At 43.3% G+C, this 16,670-nt stretch overlaps 2 long non-coding RNA genes across 4 annotated transcripts in view; one reads left to right on the forward strand and one right to left on the reverse strand.

Moving 5' to 3' along the window:
- Positions 1-793: 793 nt before the first annotated feature.
- On the reverse strand, positions 794-12,860 carry LOC140621606 (uncharacterized). Its single transcript, XR_012021352.1, has 2 exons — positions 11,827-12,860; positions 794-7,593 (listed from the first exon to the last, which is right to left on the reverse strand). It is a non-coding gene; the product is annotated as an uncharacterized lncRNA (long non-coding RNA).
- Positions 10,104-16,670, forward strand: part of LOC140621604 (uncharacterized) — a 32,345-nt gene continuing 25,778 nt past the window's right edge. Inside the window, exon 1 of one of the 3 annotated variants that reach the window (XR_012021348.1) lies at positions 10,104-11,814. This is a non-coding gene — a long non-coding RNA (uncharacterized lncRNA). The other 2 variants (XR_012021350.1, XR_012021349.1) reach the window with 2 other exon arrangements.

Raw genomic sequence — 16,670 nt, forward strand, 5'->3', positions numbered from 1 at the left:
GGAGAGTGAGATGGAGGTTGGGGCTCCAAGAAGCTAGTCTCAGGTGTGTCTTGGAAGCCGTTTCCTGGAGACGTTGACAAGTCAAGGAAGCATTTGGCAAGTGTCTAAATCGGAAATGACTAAGCCCTGTACCGTGGAATGTCAGTAAGGAAGGACCGTTAAGCACAAGTGAGCTGCTTAGGTTTTTGCCAAAAAAACACATTCGTGTTGATTGAAGTGAAATATTTGATTGACGGGTTAGGAGGATTGAAAGCATGAACTGTGCTTCCCTACTTACAGTGGAGTCATTGTCTCCCCTGATGCAGCTGGGGGTACCTGCCAGTACACCAGAGAGACTTTCAGCAAGAGCTCGATAGAACCCGTATTACTTTACATTCCTTACAACTCCGTGAGGCAAGTATTATACCCATTCTGCAGATGGGACACCCAGGGCCTAGAGAAAATAAGTGACTTGGCCAAGGCTACAGTGGGAGGAATTAATTGGATTGGTGATTTGAATGAAAGTCCACTTTGGGCTCACAGCATCCTGCCACAGGTGGGTGCTTACAGTCCTTGAAGAATAGACCATTCTCCGATGGGCAGCTTCCAAGCGATGTACTGCCCTGGACCCTTCTTACACCACACCTGGACCACAGATCCAGGCTTCTTTATCATTGTAAGAAGGGAGAGCATGGATCTGGGACTTCTTGGAGCTGGGGGTAGTGTGTTTTTTAATCTCAGGTCTTCAAAGAGAAGTCATGCGAACGACAATAAAAACGTCCGTGTACCCTGGAGACCAGGCCTCCTTTCTGCACGTTTTTGCCTCTGCTCTGTATTTTCCTGAAGAGCTTTTTTTTTTCTCCGTACTCCAGGGGTATGTTTATAAAGTGCACACATGGCAGGATGCAAAGATGAATAGGCAGTGACCCTGACCCCAAGGCCCTCATAGATAGGAGAGGTGGAAATATTGTGCTATCTGAAAACAGGCTATGATAAACATAATCATTAGGATTCAAACTAAATGCTGTGGAAACAACTGGTTTCATCAGCGCTTGGAACTGGGTGGGGGCAGTTTTCCAGCAGAGAGAGTGTTTAAACAAGCATGGGAGTGAGTGTGGAGCATAGGTGGTAGGAGGTGGGAGAGGGCAAAACCACACAGCATGTTTCTGGAGCACCTGGGGTCAGGCAGGTACGGTCTGGTGGTGGCGCGGGCTTGGCGTGTACGAGAGATTGGGGGTTCAGGGAGGGTCCAAGTCCCTCTCTGCTGGTGATGAGACATTTCGTGAAGGGCTTCTTGAATTGAAAGGATCATTTTGAAGAGCCAAGAACGAGTACTGTGCATATTAACTTGCTGTAAAATGTGCATCCTAACTGACCAACCCTCGACCCTGTCTGCATGTTTGTAAGAAAGAAAGGATTATACAAATTCACCACAGAGAGGTACAAAGGGGGTTGAGGGGAGGTTTTCAGATGCCCCCCAGCAGGCAGACGGTGTGCTTGCCCAGTGCCCCCAGCTGAACTGGGTGTGCTCTGAAATGCTGCGTGTGGGAGCATTTTGAAAGTAGAAATCATTCCTTTTGTGGTCTGGGCTGTTGCCACGTTTTGCTGGGAGGGCTCAGGGACAGAGATGATGACACCTGAGATTGACCTGGAATGTCACCTGCCAAGAGCTGCCCTATCTTCTGTCTCTGGGAGCAGGCCAGAATGGTGGTAATGGTGGTGGTAGCTTTCCAAGGCACGTGGGATCCTTGGTCGTCTTGAAAAAAATGTAGTGTTATAAGCATAGAACTTGGAGTCAGAGACCTACCTAATGGCCGTGTGTTGCCACGCTCCAGCCACAGGGTCTTGCACACTCTCTTTTCTTCCCTTGGTCTCAGGCTTCAGTCTTTGAATGGAAAATGTGGCCAGTGAACCAGCTGGTCTTCAAGGCCCTAGATCAGGGCTCATTCCCTGGTTTGCTGAAGGATTATATTCCATCAGTGATTCATGGGGAGATGGGGAAGGGTTAAAATAATTTCTCAGAGGCTTATTCTTCGCACACTTCTTTTCATCTTCTTTTTTTTTTTTTAATAAATTTTTATTTATTTATGATAGTCACACAGAGAGAGAGAGAGAGAGAGAGAGAGAGGCAGAGACACAGGCAGAGGGAGAAGCAGGCTCCATGTACCGGGAGCCCGACGTGGGATTCGATCTCGGGCCTCCAGGATCGCGCCCTGGGCCAAAGGCAGAGCGCCAAACCGCTGTGCCACCCAGGGATCCCTTCTTTTCATCTTCTGATAAGCATAGCTGTTGTTTTCATGGCCTGCCCGTGGGCTCTTGTGGGGCTGTTTAAACAGACTGTGCCTGAACACAAGACAGCAAAGGGTGTGCCAGGGGCCAGCACAGGATTTGCTGGGCTCAAATGGCCAACATACTCTGAGAGCACAGCCTTAAGGCACATGGACTTCAAACCAAGCGCAGGCACGAGGCACTCTATTATTCCACAGGAGGAAAACACGATATGGTGGCCAAGAAGTCACTGGGTGGTGGCAGAGTCTTTTTTTTTTTGGAGAGGTGCACCACGACCCCAATAATCAACTCCTAAATATAGTGACAACAGCAGTGCCTAAATAACCCTGCACACCCCCAGGTCCCCCGAGCCCAGCAGGGCGATCAGCAAAAGATTCCTGAAGCTAGAGAAGTCTCCACAGTGCTGAGCACCTTTTGGGTGCTGCAGGTGGTGACTGGTGCTACAGAATTGGTGTCTGTGTGTCGCATCTGTACCCTTTTCCCCCCTGAACAAGCTAAGCTGTGCCTCCTCTGGGGAAAGAAATGTGATTTCATCCCATTTCCCAGAGAAGATCTGCCTGAGATGATTCCATTGTGAGTGGAAAAGACAAGATGCATTGTTCAGTGGACAATGCCAGAAGTAAGGAATATGCAAAATGGACTCCATCTCTCCATTCCTAGTAAGTGGGAGACTATTGTTTCAAGCTTGGGTTGAGCTAAGTGACTTGGATGTCACATTCTTTGTACAAACGAATCCCAAAATGTAAGTATCTCTTTGTGGAGGACTAGATATTGCTTAAAAAAAAAAAATTATTTGAGAAAGAGAACACGTGCACTTGAGCGGGAGGGGAGATGGAGAGGGAGAAGCAGACTCCCCAAGGAGCAGGGAGCCAGACATGGGGCTCGATCCCAGGACCCCGAGATCATGACCCAAGCTGAAGGCAGATGCTTAAGATGCTTAACCAACTGAGCCACCCAGGCACCCCTGTTGTTGTTTTTGATAGATGTCAGACTCTGTTAACTGTCACTTCTCATTATTCAAAGATTCTTGTGAATTTGCCTACTCACAAAAATTTATTTGTAAGCCCCCGAGTCAATACTCACAGTATTTTCACAGTCATTCACGGGTGGGGAAGTGAAAATTTGAGTCTCTTGTTGAGTCCTTTCCCAGCTGGGGTTGTACTAGGTGACACTCAGCCTTGTTTCAGCTCTTCTATTGTGAACAAGTGTCTTTTTTGCCATCTCTTTAGTGTCATGTTGTTTGCCTCTGTGTGCTTTTTGTTGGTGACCTCTGTGTTTTAAATGGCCCAACCATAGTGCTATCTGGTATTCCCAAGCATGAGAAGGCTGTGATGTACTTTACGAAGAAAACGTGTGTTAGATTAGACTCAGTGAGGCAGGGGTTACAGTATTGTTTGCCTTGTTTCATGTTAATGAATCAATATAAATTAAATCAATATAAATTAAATTTGTCTTTATTTTTTATTTTATTTTTAAAAGATTTTATTTATTCATGAGAGACACAGAGAGAGACAAAGAGAGAGGCAAAGACATAGGCAGAGGGAGAAGCAGGCTCCCTGCAGGGAGCCCGAGGTGGAACTCGATCCCAGGATCCCTGGATCCCGACCTGAGCTGAAGGCAGATGCCCAACCACTGAGCCACCCAGATGCACCAAATAAGGTGTCTTTAAAAAGAAACACACATAAAGCAAGATTGTGTATTGATGGGTTGGCATAAAGGTGAGCAGAGGCTCACAGGAACCTAACCCTGTGTATCTCCTAGGAGCAATGGGTTAGTATTCTCTAAACGATTGTTTGCACCCCACCTTTATATGACCTACTGTCTTGAATAATAAGAATGGACTCTTATGTGACTCTGTGGCTCATGCTTTGTTTTTCTGCTGAGAACTCCTTTGACATATTTCTGTAATTCTCTGACATTTATCTACAATAAAGGCAATTTCTATTCCCAACATCATTCTTACTTTGCTTGTCTGGTTGTCTTCCACCATCCTGCCTCCCCTTTTCATCCACACATACTTTCATTCTCCATAGTCCCGTCCACTAGAGAACTACATGTCTACACAAACCCTTCTTTTAGAAAGTACCTTGGCAGAAGGGTTTGGCGATGTGGCCAAAAAGAGCCATGACTATAAGAGAAGAGCCTCGATGCAGTGCTCCATTTATATCCCAGCAGGCATATTACTGTAGGGTTTGCTAGGGCCATGGAAAGGGGTAATTCGATAAGTAGTATAGCAATCCCCCACTGCCACCCCTGGCAAGACTCTGTGATAGCTCAATGATTTTCACAGCATTCTCCAAATCAAATACATTTTAATCACTTTTAAAGCAAGAGCAAAAGTTTGGTCACAAGACAAAATTACAAGGAATTTTAAAGGCACTGACTTTATAGTTAATGGTTACAACCAATGCTTTAAAAGCTTATTCTTCTTCCATATATCTTGTACCAGATTTGAATATAATAATATGGCATAAGATATTTAACATGGTTCAGCCAAATATTAAAATCTCTACTCATTAATCCCTCGTTCCTCCTAATCATAATGAAATGCTTTGGGGTTAAATCTCTATTCTGGTCAAATGTGATGCCATAACAATGATTGTCCTCACCTTACAGCACTATTCATACTTCACTTTCTTTCTTAAAACTTGCAGGTGGGTTGCTAAACTAGAAACAGTCTCCTTTTTTAAAAATGCAAACATACATAAAAGTACAGAAGATCCTAGAACAGACTTGAGGTACTTACCAATAAGATTCAGCTAATACTGCATTTTTGCTCTACTTAAGCTCTTTCAAAGAAATAAAATGTTAGATAATGTTGAGGTCCTTTTTTGTATCTCTTCTTACCAATTCTTGCAAGGACTGACCATCATTCTAAAGTCAGTGTGCATCATTTATCTCATTTATATATATGTTCCACTACATACATATGGGGTTACAATTTATAAGACTGCCTTGTGGACTTGTACGGAACTTAATGGATTCATGGTATGGAGGCTTCAGCACTTAAGCACCTTTTTTTTTTTTTTTCATTAAACACTATCATTTTGATATCTGTTGCGTAGATCTAGTTCATTGATCCCCATTGTCCCATAGATGCCATGTGTGACTACATCACACTTTGGCCATTAGCCTCTTAATGGGCAAGTCCAAGTTTGCAGTGTAGCAAGCAATGCCGCAGTACGCTTCCTGGCAGATTACTCCTGGGGCATATGTGTATTTCACTAGACATTAAATTGCTGGCTCATTGGGTATTTTCATTTTCACTTTTACTAGTTATTGCCAGATTTCTCTCAAAGTCATAGTACCAACTTATACACCCCACACAAGATTTGAGAATTCCTGTTTCAAACACCTCTGGATACATGGTATTATATTAAAAAACAAAAACAAAAACAAAAAAACAGGGCAGCCCGGGTGGCTCAGTGGTTAGGCGCCACCTTCAGCCCAGGGCGTGATCCTGGAGACCCGGGATCAAGTCCCAGGTGGGGCTCCCTGCATGGAGCCTGCTTATCCCTCTGCCTGTGTCTCTGCCTCTCTCTCTCTCTCATTCTCTCTGTGTCTCTCATGAATAAATAAAATCTTAAAAAAAAAGCAAAGCTTTGCCAGTCTAAAGAGTGTCAAAAGCTACTTTTTTTAAACTTACATTTTCTCAATTATTAGTAGGCATGAGCTTTTTTGTTTTGTTTTGTTTTTTTAAAGATTTTACTTATTTGAGAGCATGAGCAGGGAGGGGAGAGGGGGAGAGAGAGAGGGAGAAGCAGACTCCCCACTGAGCAGAGAGCCTGACATGGGGCTCCATCCCAGGGCTCTCGGATCATGACCTGAGCTGAAGGCAGATGCCCAACTGACTGAGCCACCAAGGCACCCCAGGCATGAGCTTATTTTTGTGATAGGTCTTTTTGTTTTGTTTTGTTTTCAATTAAAGAATTTCAATTAAAGAAAACAGAAAGGCACGCTTTCTATACAAACACAGATCATGAGAGTCAAAGACCACCGCCCTGGTCACACCCTGCCACTGGCAGGAATGAAGACAGATGCCTGGATTCTGTGTGCTTCTAGAAACACCACCTCTTGTTTTTACTTCCCCCCACTTCACATCCCCTGCACTAGCACACCTGTGCACACACACAGAATCTGCCTCTGCTGTCTCCTTTGAGAACTTTGGGACTAATACAGTGATGCCCTTTATTCTTGTTTGTGAGAGTCCCCATGAGAAGGGGAGGATTTCCAGGTCATCTCTCACCCTTGGCAACCCAATCTCCCATTTTGTTCAGTCTATTGCATCTTTTGACCCATCTCCTTCTCTGATCCTGAAGCCTATTTCCTGTGCCCTGGCTGATGACTGTGATGACTCTCAGTCATCAGCCAAATTTCTGATCTCCTCAGCCTCTTCTAAAACAGGTCCTTCTTATTGCCCCAACTGAGACTGGGATCGCTCTTGGAATTGCAGGATCATATGGTTGATCTAGTTGTATTTTTTTGAGGAGCCTCCATGTTGTTTTCCCTAGTGGTTGGACCAGTTCCCATCAACAGTGTATAAAGATGCCCTTTTCACCATATACTGTCAACACCTGTTGTCTCTTGTCTTCTTGATGATAACCATTCTAACAGGTGTAAGGTGAAAGTTTATTGTGGTTTTGATTTGCATTTCTCTGCTGATGAGCAATATTGAGCATCTTTTCATGTACCTGTTGGCCATTTTCATGTCCTCTTTGGAGAAATGTCTATTTAGTTCTTCTGCCCATTTTTCAAATCAAACTGTTTTGTTGAGTTGACCGAGTTCCTTAGATATTAACCCCTTATCTGATATACGGTTTGCAAAAATTCTGTCCATTTTGTAGGTTGTCTTTTCTTTCTTTTAGGCCCCTTGTTGTGTTTTCTGTGCAGAAACTTTTAAGTTTGATGTTCCATTTGTTGATTTTTTTTTCCTTTTGTTGTTTGTGCTTTGGGCATCATGTGTAAAAAATGTATTGTCACAACCAATATCTGTGTTAATTCCCTATATTTTTTTTCAAGGAATTTTATGGTATCAGGTTTTCTGTTTAAGTCTTTGATCCATTTCAAGTTAATTTTTGTGAACGGTGTAAGTAGGGGGTCCATTGTTATTGCTCTGCATGTATTGTGCCAGGAGAAGAATACTTTTCTGCGATTGGTCTCTTCAAGAGATCACATTTGGGCCTTGGTGCTTGTTGGCACAGGTAACTCTGTTACCCAGTTGACTCCCATCCTTCCCAGGTAAATCTTTCCTTCCCTTCTCTTCAGTCTTCTGGTACATTTTTGCTCCCATTTCACTCTCAACTTTTGATCGTGCTCCCTATTTTGCTGAAAAAATTAAGGCAATCAGAAAAAGTTCTACAAATGCTCAAACCACACCTGCTGTCCTCCTTCTATCTATAACTGCATCCCACCTTCCCTCCTGGATGCACTGCCCACAATGCTAGAGGGGTCAGGTCTCCCCTGTGCCTAGGTGCCTGACCCCTCATGCCTACTGGGGGCCCCACTCCAGCAAATCCGCCCCCCTTCCTCCTGCATCACCAGATTTCCCCTGTGTTCTGGTCATTCCCATCAGCAAAAAACAGGCTGAGTTCTTTCTGAGAAAACCTACTCTTGAGAAACCTTCTCAAAAGTTACGTGTGCTCATCACTTCTTCTCTTCTGACTCTTTAGTGAACACAGTGGTGAATGAAACAAAAGAACTTTTTGTATTGAGGTGCATTCTCCATGCCTCTTTGGACTCACTCTTATCAGGCTCACATCAATCAGGTCAAGGTATCCAAGCCCACTGGCCGCTTGGCTCTCATTTCACTCCTGTCAGCCCAGCCACAGTTGCTGGGAATGGCACCTTCACTGAGTTTCTAGGGCATCATGGTTCTGCTCTTCCTCTGTGGGCCCCTGGGCTGGTTCCTTCTCATTTCCCTGACTCTTAGTGTTGGGGTGCTCTAGGCTCCACCTCTACTCTCACATCTACTGCTCTGGTTTTGCATATACATACTCCTAGTTTTTGTCTCCAGCATGGATTTCTGTCCTTGACACCATACTAGTAATTTCCAGTGTCTACACTCCATCTTCCCTGAAAGCCTGATAGGCACCTCAGGCTTCATGCATCAACACTGAGCTCCTACTTCCCTACCCCTTACCCCCTCAAGCCCAATCTTCTGAGTCTTTCTCACCTTCCACTGGCTCAAGTCCCAAATCCTAGAATCATCCTGGATTCTTCACTTCCCTTCATATCTCCTTTCCTGTCCCCTCAGCGATCCTGTTTTCTCACCTTCAGACCATACCTGAAATCTAACAGATTCTCATCTCCTGTACTGTCACCACCAGGGGTCAAACCGCATCATCTAGACCACAACAAGAACCTCCTGGGTTAGGGATGCCTGGATGGCTCAGTGGTCTGCCTTTGGCTCAGGGTGTGATCCCAGGATCCTGGGATCGAGTCTCGCATCAGGCTCCCTGCAGGGCGCCTGCTTCTCCCTCTGCCTGTGTCTCTGCCTCTCTCTGTGTCTCTCATGAATAAATAAATAAATCTAAAAAAAAATTTTTTTTTTAAAAAAGACCTCCTGGGTTAGTTTCCTGGGGCTGTCATAACAAAGTACTATGAGCCAGGGGACTTAAAAATTTTTTTTCTCCTAGTTTTGGAGACCAGAAGTATGAAATCAAGGTGTCTCTGGGTCTACTTTCCTTCCCAAGGCTCTTGAACAAGATCCTTGTTTCTTCCAGCTTTGAGTGACTTCTGACATTTTCTTTGCTTGTGGCCACATCATTCCAGTCTCTGCCTCTGTCTTCACATGGCTTCTTCCTGTGTCTTTCTGTGTCTACTCTTTTTGGGCTATCAGATTTTGATCTAGAGCCCACCATAAGTCCAGGATAATTTCACCTCATGATCCTTAACTAATTACATCTGAAAAGACTCTATTTCCAAATAAGGTCACATTCTGAGATTCTTGGGGAATGTGCATCTTAGGGGATACTGTTCAACTCACTCCATATCCTCATGGGGCTCACTGTTTTGCTCTTGGCACCCACTGGTCTGACTTCATCTCAGCAGCTTGAGCACATCAGTTCTCTGCTTAAATTCTGTGATGGCTCCTGTTTCACCCAGAGTAAAAGCCGAAGTCCTAATGGCCTATGAAGTCTAACTCTAACTTGATCTGGTCACCTCATTACCTCTCATCTTGTCTCCCACCCTAGCCCATTCCCCCACTTTGGCTCCCATACTTTGGTTCTGGCAGTGCCCTCTACCGCCTGCTGTATTTTTCACCACTGCACTTATTTTGCCTAGAATGGTGCTTGACACATTGCAGCGCGATGAATGAAGAGGAATTTTCCAAGATGGAATGGTATATCTAAAATTAAAGCATCCTGGGCTATGAAATCTCTTGTTTTAAGAGAGCCAGCTCCAACAGCCCTTTCATACATCCTAGGTGGAGAATGGATTATCTAGTCAAAAAATAGATAAAGATTAGTAAGGAAAAGTACAGCAAAATACCTGTAGATGTAAAACATAAATTACCAAGGCCAAATTGGCAGTAGGTAGCAAAAGTAAAAAAAAAACAAAAAAACATGCATGCATGCCCTATGGTCTAAGTTATACTTGTGGGTATTTAGCCTGAATCATGATGACACATAGAGCTAAGGTACCAGGAGGTTCACCAAATTAATCTCTAATGATACCAAAAAGTTGAAAATCACCAAAATGTGCTATCATAGGAGTTTATTGAAATAAATTGTGTATGGATTTACTCTGCCACTGGTAAAAATCAACCTATGATAAATAGCATGAGAAAATATTTATGACACATCAATGAGAGTAAGATGAAATTTCAACAATGCCTGATGGCATTTTAGGTACATAAGCTTACTATGGAAATAAAACAGAATTTGCCTCAAAAGAAAAGAGAACTAGCTCTACAAAACAGTAAAAAATACAGATGGGTTCATTGGTAGTATCAATGGGAGTTCATGAAATATACTAGAAAGTCAGTGATTGGATGTTGGCGTAATCTTGAACACAGAAACATCATTAGGTTGACGCCAATTTGGAAGAAAACCACCTATTATGAGGGTCATCGCAAGGGACTGGGTAGACACTAAGCAAACTCTCTTAGGACGACAACCACTGCTTTAGCTGCAGTGATGCGCCGATGCTCTTATGGGGGTAGCTGGTAAACCTGCTGTGGGGCCCCAGAGCACCCTGGAGAAGATCGCTGGTATAAACCTGGGTAGACTCCAAAGACGGAACAAAGAAGAAGTTTTGGTTTGAATAAATATCTCGCTTAGCCTTCCTTCTGAGCATCTCCCAAGGACTGGCCAGCGTGTTCTCCCACCTATGGCTTTCTCTCTGGTTGAATGAATCACTGTTGGTGGATTCATTTTATTTTGCCTCCTAAACTGATCTGAGTGGCTGCTGGGACTGCTTCTGAGACCAGGAGCTGCTTTACATTGAATTGGGTTATAGCAATGGTGACAGCCTAATGCAGTGACCCAGCAGCCCGAGAGTGAGGCGGCTTTAAGCAGATGGCAGTGTGGGACCCTGATCCTAGAGCTGAAGAGCAGTACAATGCAGTCTGATTGCTTCTTAAAAATACATATATCAAGGAAAAAACCCTGAAATGCAAAGCATCAACATATGAGCAGATGTTGTCTCTGAGAAGTGTGATGATGGGTAACTTTTATTTTCTTCTTTTTGTTAACTATAATTGCTAACTTTTTAAAAACAATGACCATGTGCTGAGGAACATAGTAGAAATATTTCCAAAAACAATGAAGAGAGACTGAGTAGCACCTTATGAGTAGAGACTGAAGTAGCACCGTATGTTAATAGTACTTCAGTTAAAAAAAGAAGCATAAAAACTGAAGCATTATACTGAAAAGAAGGGGAAAAAAGAAAAGAAGAAAAAGAAGGAAGAAAAGAATGAGGGAGGGAGCAAGAGGAAGGGAAGAGGGAAAGAAGGAAAGAAAGAAAGAGAGAGGAAGGAAGAGGGGAGGAAGAGAGGAAAGAAGGGAGGGAGGGCTGAGCAAGAAAACAATAGGAGAAACAACCTAATGGGTCTTCACAGCAGACAGGTGAGCGAGGCCAGGCTTTTGTTTAGAGAGAAAGCTCATATGGTGCAGAAGACAGCAAACTTGGTTTGTGAAGTCATCATCCCCCCAGGGGCTTTGTTGTGCCTGGTTTTAGGAGAGGCCCAAGAGGGCTCAACGAAGCACAACTAATAATAGAATTAAGAAAATGATAGCAATTTGGGTTATTTAGCCTAAAAGAAATGAAGGTTTAAAAATTGTCTTAAGAGGTTCTAGATGAAAACACTGACCAATTGCAAGCCATTTTCACAGAGGCTAGAAGAAGAAATGGCCTTAGATTGATGAAGAGAGCTTGAAGAAAAGATCCTCGCCAGGGAGGCTGATGATAGCTTGGCATGGACCGGTAGTGGGCTTGCTCAGCCCTGGGAGGACTGAATAGAAGAAACACCATCTGTCCTAGAAGATCCAGGGAGACTTTCCAGAAGGTTCCTTGAAGTTCCAATTCTGTGATGTCTCGATGAAGGTATAAACTCACCTAATCCATTCCTGAATGAGCTATCCTGGAACTCGAAGTGTCTGTGTTGTTGGCCAGGACTGGTCTTGGGAGAGCTGGTGGCCATCTGTGTGATGGGAGGGCGGGCTGCCAAAATACCATTCCTACCGCTGAGTCATGCTGTCTGAAATTCTACCAGGTGACAATCATTCTTTGGTCATCAAGAGCCCAATGGAGTGTGAGTGATGTCCTTATGGTTTTCTTTTTTTCTTTCTTAAGTTTAGGAGGGAATAGGTGTGGAGATTTTGAGATAACTAGTTTAGAATTTTCTCTCTTAAGAGATTGTTCAGAAAAATTATCCAAAACTTAGATAGAAGCCAAAGGGGCATGTCCTCTCAAGGTCATACCAAGGCACTGTTTGACAGGCTCACCCAAGGATTATTTGATTCTTGAGGGGAAGATATTCCTGTTTGACTTAACTATTTACTGGTTGATAAGCTCAGACACAGTAGAGTTACATGTTAACCTGTCGATTTCTGTCCCTTAGAAAAAATAACCACAAAGGTTATGATTTAATTCCCATGTAGGGCATTAACCAGTTTTATACCTAACTGAGCAGTGATTTTAACATTCTGTGTTGTGTTTAAAGGTCATAGATTCTGCAAATGCTCTTTGAACCATCTTTCCTGTCGTATTGGTTTGCTCATTAATGAGTCAAATACATTTTGGACACATGTTCATTTTATATTTGTATGAGAGTCATGAGTTTAACTTTTTGAAAGTTGTACTTTGACAGGAAGGAGATGAGGTTAAAGCATTAGAACAATTGCTTTAAAAAGCATGACATGGATTCTCTTCTGTATAGATGTTTATATATGATCATTCTTTGAAAGAGAAAGACTCATTAATTCCCCTGTAATCCATAATTAGCCAGCCCCTTGATGAGCAAGAGGTAATTGGATTTTTTCTAACCTTAAAAGAAGTGTTGGTTTCTTTTTGCTTTGCGTGGGTTTTTTTGTTTTTGTTTTTGTTTTTGCTGAGATCTGTGAGTGAAGCCAGTGCCGCCAGAATGGAAAGGGAGGGATTCTGAGTGCTAGAATGCTTAGGATTCTGATGCGTGCACGTGTCACATTGGAGAGCGAGATTTCAGAGGCAGAGAGATTCAGGGGAAGTCCAGGCCCTGCCACCATCATGGGAGAAGGTGGCTGAAACTCACCGGAGTACAAGAGTTAAGGCAGAGAGTGGCTGGGAGCCAAGGGAGTCACCTGTGGGAATGTGGAACCCCTCCCTCATGGTGACAGACTCTGGTGGTGGCAGCAGTGCTACCTGCCCAGTGATGCCTGGTGACCAGGAGCTAACGTTTTAGACCATTCTGGGTATAAGAGGCACAAATGGAGAAGTTGGCCATAAGAGGACAAATCATCATAAAAATTATTTGGGTGACACATGGGCCGAGGATCTACTTGAGGTTCATGCCTGTCTTGCCCTAAGATGCAGAGACAAAGATAAATCTCAGATGCCAACCTATATGGGGTTGAGATCACATTTGAGGCCTTTCTAATAGCCTCCTCTGTCTCAAGAGGCTCCACAGATAGAGAAAGATTAAGACATCTCCCCAAGCCGTAGAAAGTGACACACAGCCCCAGGAGCCTTTGGACCTGCAGGGCTATATTTCACTCTGGATGGCAGTCTGCAGATTCTTAAAATCATTCCCTACCTCCTACTCAGGGGCTGTTGTTCTGCTCCTGTTCAAGGCTCAAATGGCACCTCATGCTGTTGGTCCCAACCTGGGAGTGTTTAGGCCCCCCATTCACAGGCATCTCCCAAATACAACCAAACACCACACTTCTGCACCTTCATTGTGCGGAGCTGTTTCACAGCACGGATCTCTATCACAGCTGCAAATTCCAGTGTTATCTCTGTTGTGTTTTTGAACCTGTTTGCTTTTGATTATGGTTTGGTTTTGAAGGGGAAGAGTCACACACAATCCGGCTCCCTGTTTTCTTTCTCAGATGGAGTAATAAAGCTTATTTACGGTGGAATTGTTTTTTTCCATCATAGCATATTTAATTTTATTACTCTACTGCTTTGTGCTTTGAATTGCATAGGGGAAGCAACGCATAAAAGAATATTCCACTGGGGTTTTTTTTTTTTTCCCTCTTGTAGTTGATTGTGGAAAAAAAGGATGTAGCATCCTATTAGTCATTCTGTACCATGATGATTTTTTGGGCTATGACCAACAAAATTACATTTTACACTTGAAAGAACTCTCCAATTGAACCTTTCTATTCAACGTATGTGGACATAAGATTCAAAATATGGCCAGCCTCATGCATCATATCCAAAGTCCATTTCAGCCGTGGTTGATGATGCTCTCCAAGAATGCAGTTTGCTGCAGAGCAGGATGGTTTGGGCTTCTGATGAGAAGTTTGAGCATGCTATTTATTTCGTTCTTCTTTCTATTAAAACCGTTTGAAAAATCACTGAACTCTAGGTAATTTGGGACGGCCTTTGGTTACAGCTACCTTGGCTCCTCAGCTTATTTCTTCATCACTCTGGTCTTTGCTTTCTTAGGCCTGGAAGAAGGACAAGGAGAATCTCTCTCTTTGGAACCAAGGGAGTTCCTTTGATCCTCAAATAGGCTTGTGAAAGATATGGTTGTATTGTATGTGGAGCCTTTTCACATGTTCTAAAGTCTTAGGTTTGAATCCACATTTCTTACCATTATTTACCATGTTTTGTATGTTCCCTATCATGTTGGACCAAATAGGTACTTTAATGAGAAGTTTCTGTCTCTGCCATTTTCATTTCTAGGATAAAAAGATGAAATCAGAGGGGAAGGTGTTTGCCATGCCAGAAATCTCCACAAATTAGGAGAAAGACTGATCAAACCCCTATCGTTCTATCTCTATTTTTACAAATGAAAGGGAAGCAGATTTTTACCAACTTGTGATGCCCTCCAAGAAAGAGGTGGGGATGCTGAATGTCCCAATTTTCAGTGGCTCCTTGGTTGCTTTAAAAACATACTACTGATACGGAGAAATCAGAACCTTCATATACTGCTGGTGGGAATGTAAAATGGTGCATCTGTTTTGGAAAACAGTCTGGCAGTTCCTCAAAAAGTTAGACATAGAATTACCATATGATCCAGCATCCCACTTTTATATATGTGTATACCGAGGAAAATTGAAAAACACTCGTCCACACAAAACTTGTGCACAAATGTCCATAGTAGTATTATTCATAATAGTCAAAACGTAGAAACAACCCAAATGTCTATCATCTGATGAATGGATAAATAACATACGGCGGAATATTATTTGGCTGTAAAGAAGAATTCTAGCAAGATATTTAAACCAAAAATAGAAATAAATCATTGGGGCAATTCTTTACTTCTGATCGAGGAGGGATTTATATCTAAACACGTAACAATAATAATAATGCTCATTTGTTTATTAATAGGTACTATTCTACATATCTCATTTGATTCTTATGATAACCTTCAAAAATAGTTATGATCATTCCCATTTTCAGACAAAGAAACTGAGGTTCAAAGACATGCAATACTTTCTGAAATGTCTTAGTTGTTCTGTGTCCCAAGCCTGGGCCTCATACAGTTTCTGAAATGTGGGATGCCCTTGACCTCAGGCTGGCAGAGTCATAATGGTGGAAAGAACCAGCTGCAGTGTGGTTTGGTGTATCCCAGCAAATATTTTTTCAGATGAAGAAGCAGCCTGCACGGACACAATGCAGTTGACTATAGTTCTTAATAGTACAGTTCTAGTTGGTAATCAGATAAAAGATTGCATAGTTTTGTACCTGTACCCCAATAATAAATGTGGGGGCAGTTCTGAATTCATGGGTAAGAGGAAACTTTGTAATATGTTAATTCAGTCATTCCAATTACTCCTGGGTTATTCTTTTCCCATCCATGGCTTGGTCTGGTTTGGAAGCAAGCTTCCTGGGCCCAGGGGTAGAGTTGTTCTAGTTTGGCTTCAGGAGCCAAGTTGCTCCGGGCAGGTCCTGGTTTTGTACTGGTGGCCCCTTTCAGCTCCCAGCCTCTCCCAGCACAGCAGCTAGAGCTTCTTTGCCAGTACGGACTGTCCTAGCCCCGATGTCCCTGAGCTATTTGAAGGAGTTTTTCCTGTTGGACTCTGCCAGACTTTGCACTTTTTGTTTTTTGGTTTTTTCTTTGTTTGTTTTTGTTTAGATTTTATTTATTTATTAGACAAAGACCACAAGCAGGAAGAGTGGCAGGCAGAGGGAGAGGGAGAAGCAGATTTCCCACTCAGCAGGGAGCTTGATGCAAAGCTCAATCCCGGGGCTCCAGGATCATGACTTGAGCAGAAGGTAGGCACTTAACTGACTGAGCCACCCAGGCGCCCCAGGCTTTTTGCACTGTTATTGATACTTTAGCAGTAGCTGAGTGCTTTGTGCCACCTGTTTTTTTCTGATGTTTGTTTTTGAGCTCAGCTGTGTAACAAAATTCTGTTGTTGTATTTTATTCAATATTTCCATTCATTTGGAGCAGGACATCTTTCCTCATCATCTCAGTCTTCCACATTGACCAGGATGTCTACATTTTTGCTGTTTATGTCTGTCCAAATGCAGATGTTGAAGCCCTCATTCCTAAGCTGGTGATGTGAGGAGGCAGGGCCTTGGGGTTGAGGGGTGGTTAGGATGGAGCCCTCTCCTAATCTCCTTGGTCCTGTTTAAAGTGACTGGTCTTAGGGTGGTTTAGACTGGTCTAGATGCCCGGGTGGCTCAGTCGATTGGGCATCTGCCTTCAGCTCAGGTCATGATCCTGGGGTCTTGGGATTGAGCCCCTTGTAGATCTCCTTGCTCAGTGGGGAGCCTGCTTCTCCCTCTCCCTTTGCCTCCTTTCC

Source organism: Canis lupus, chromosome 30, assembly GCF_048164855.1.
Source record: "Canis lupus baileyi chromosome 30, mCanLup2.hap1, whole genome shotgun sequence".
NCBI lineage: Eukaryota > Metazoa > Chordata > Mammalia > Carnivora > Canidae > Canis > Canis lupus.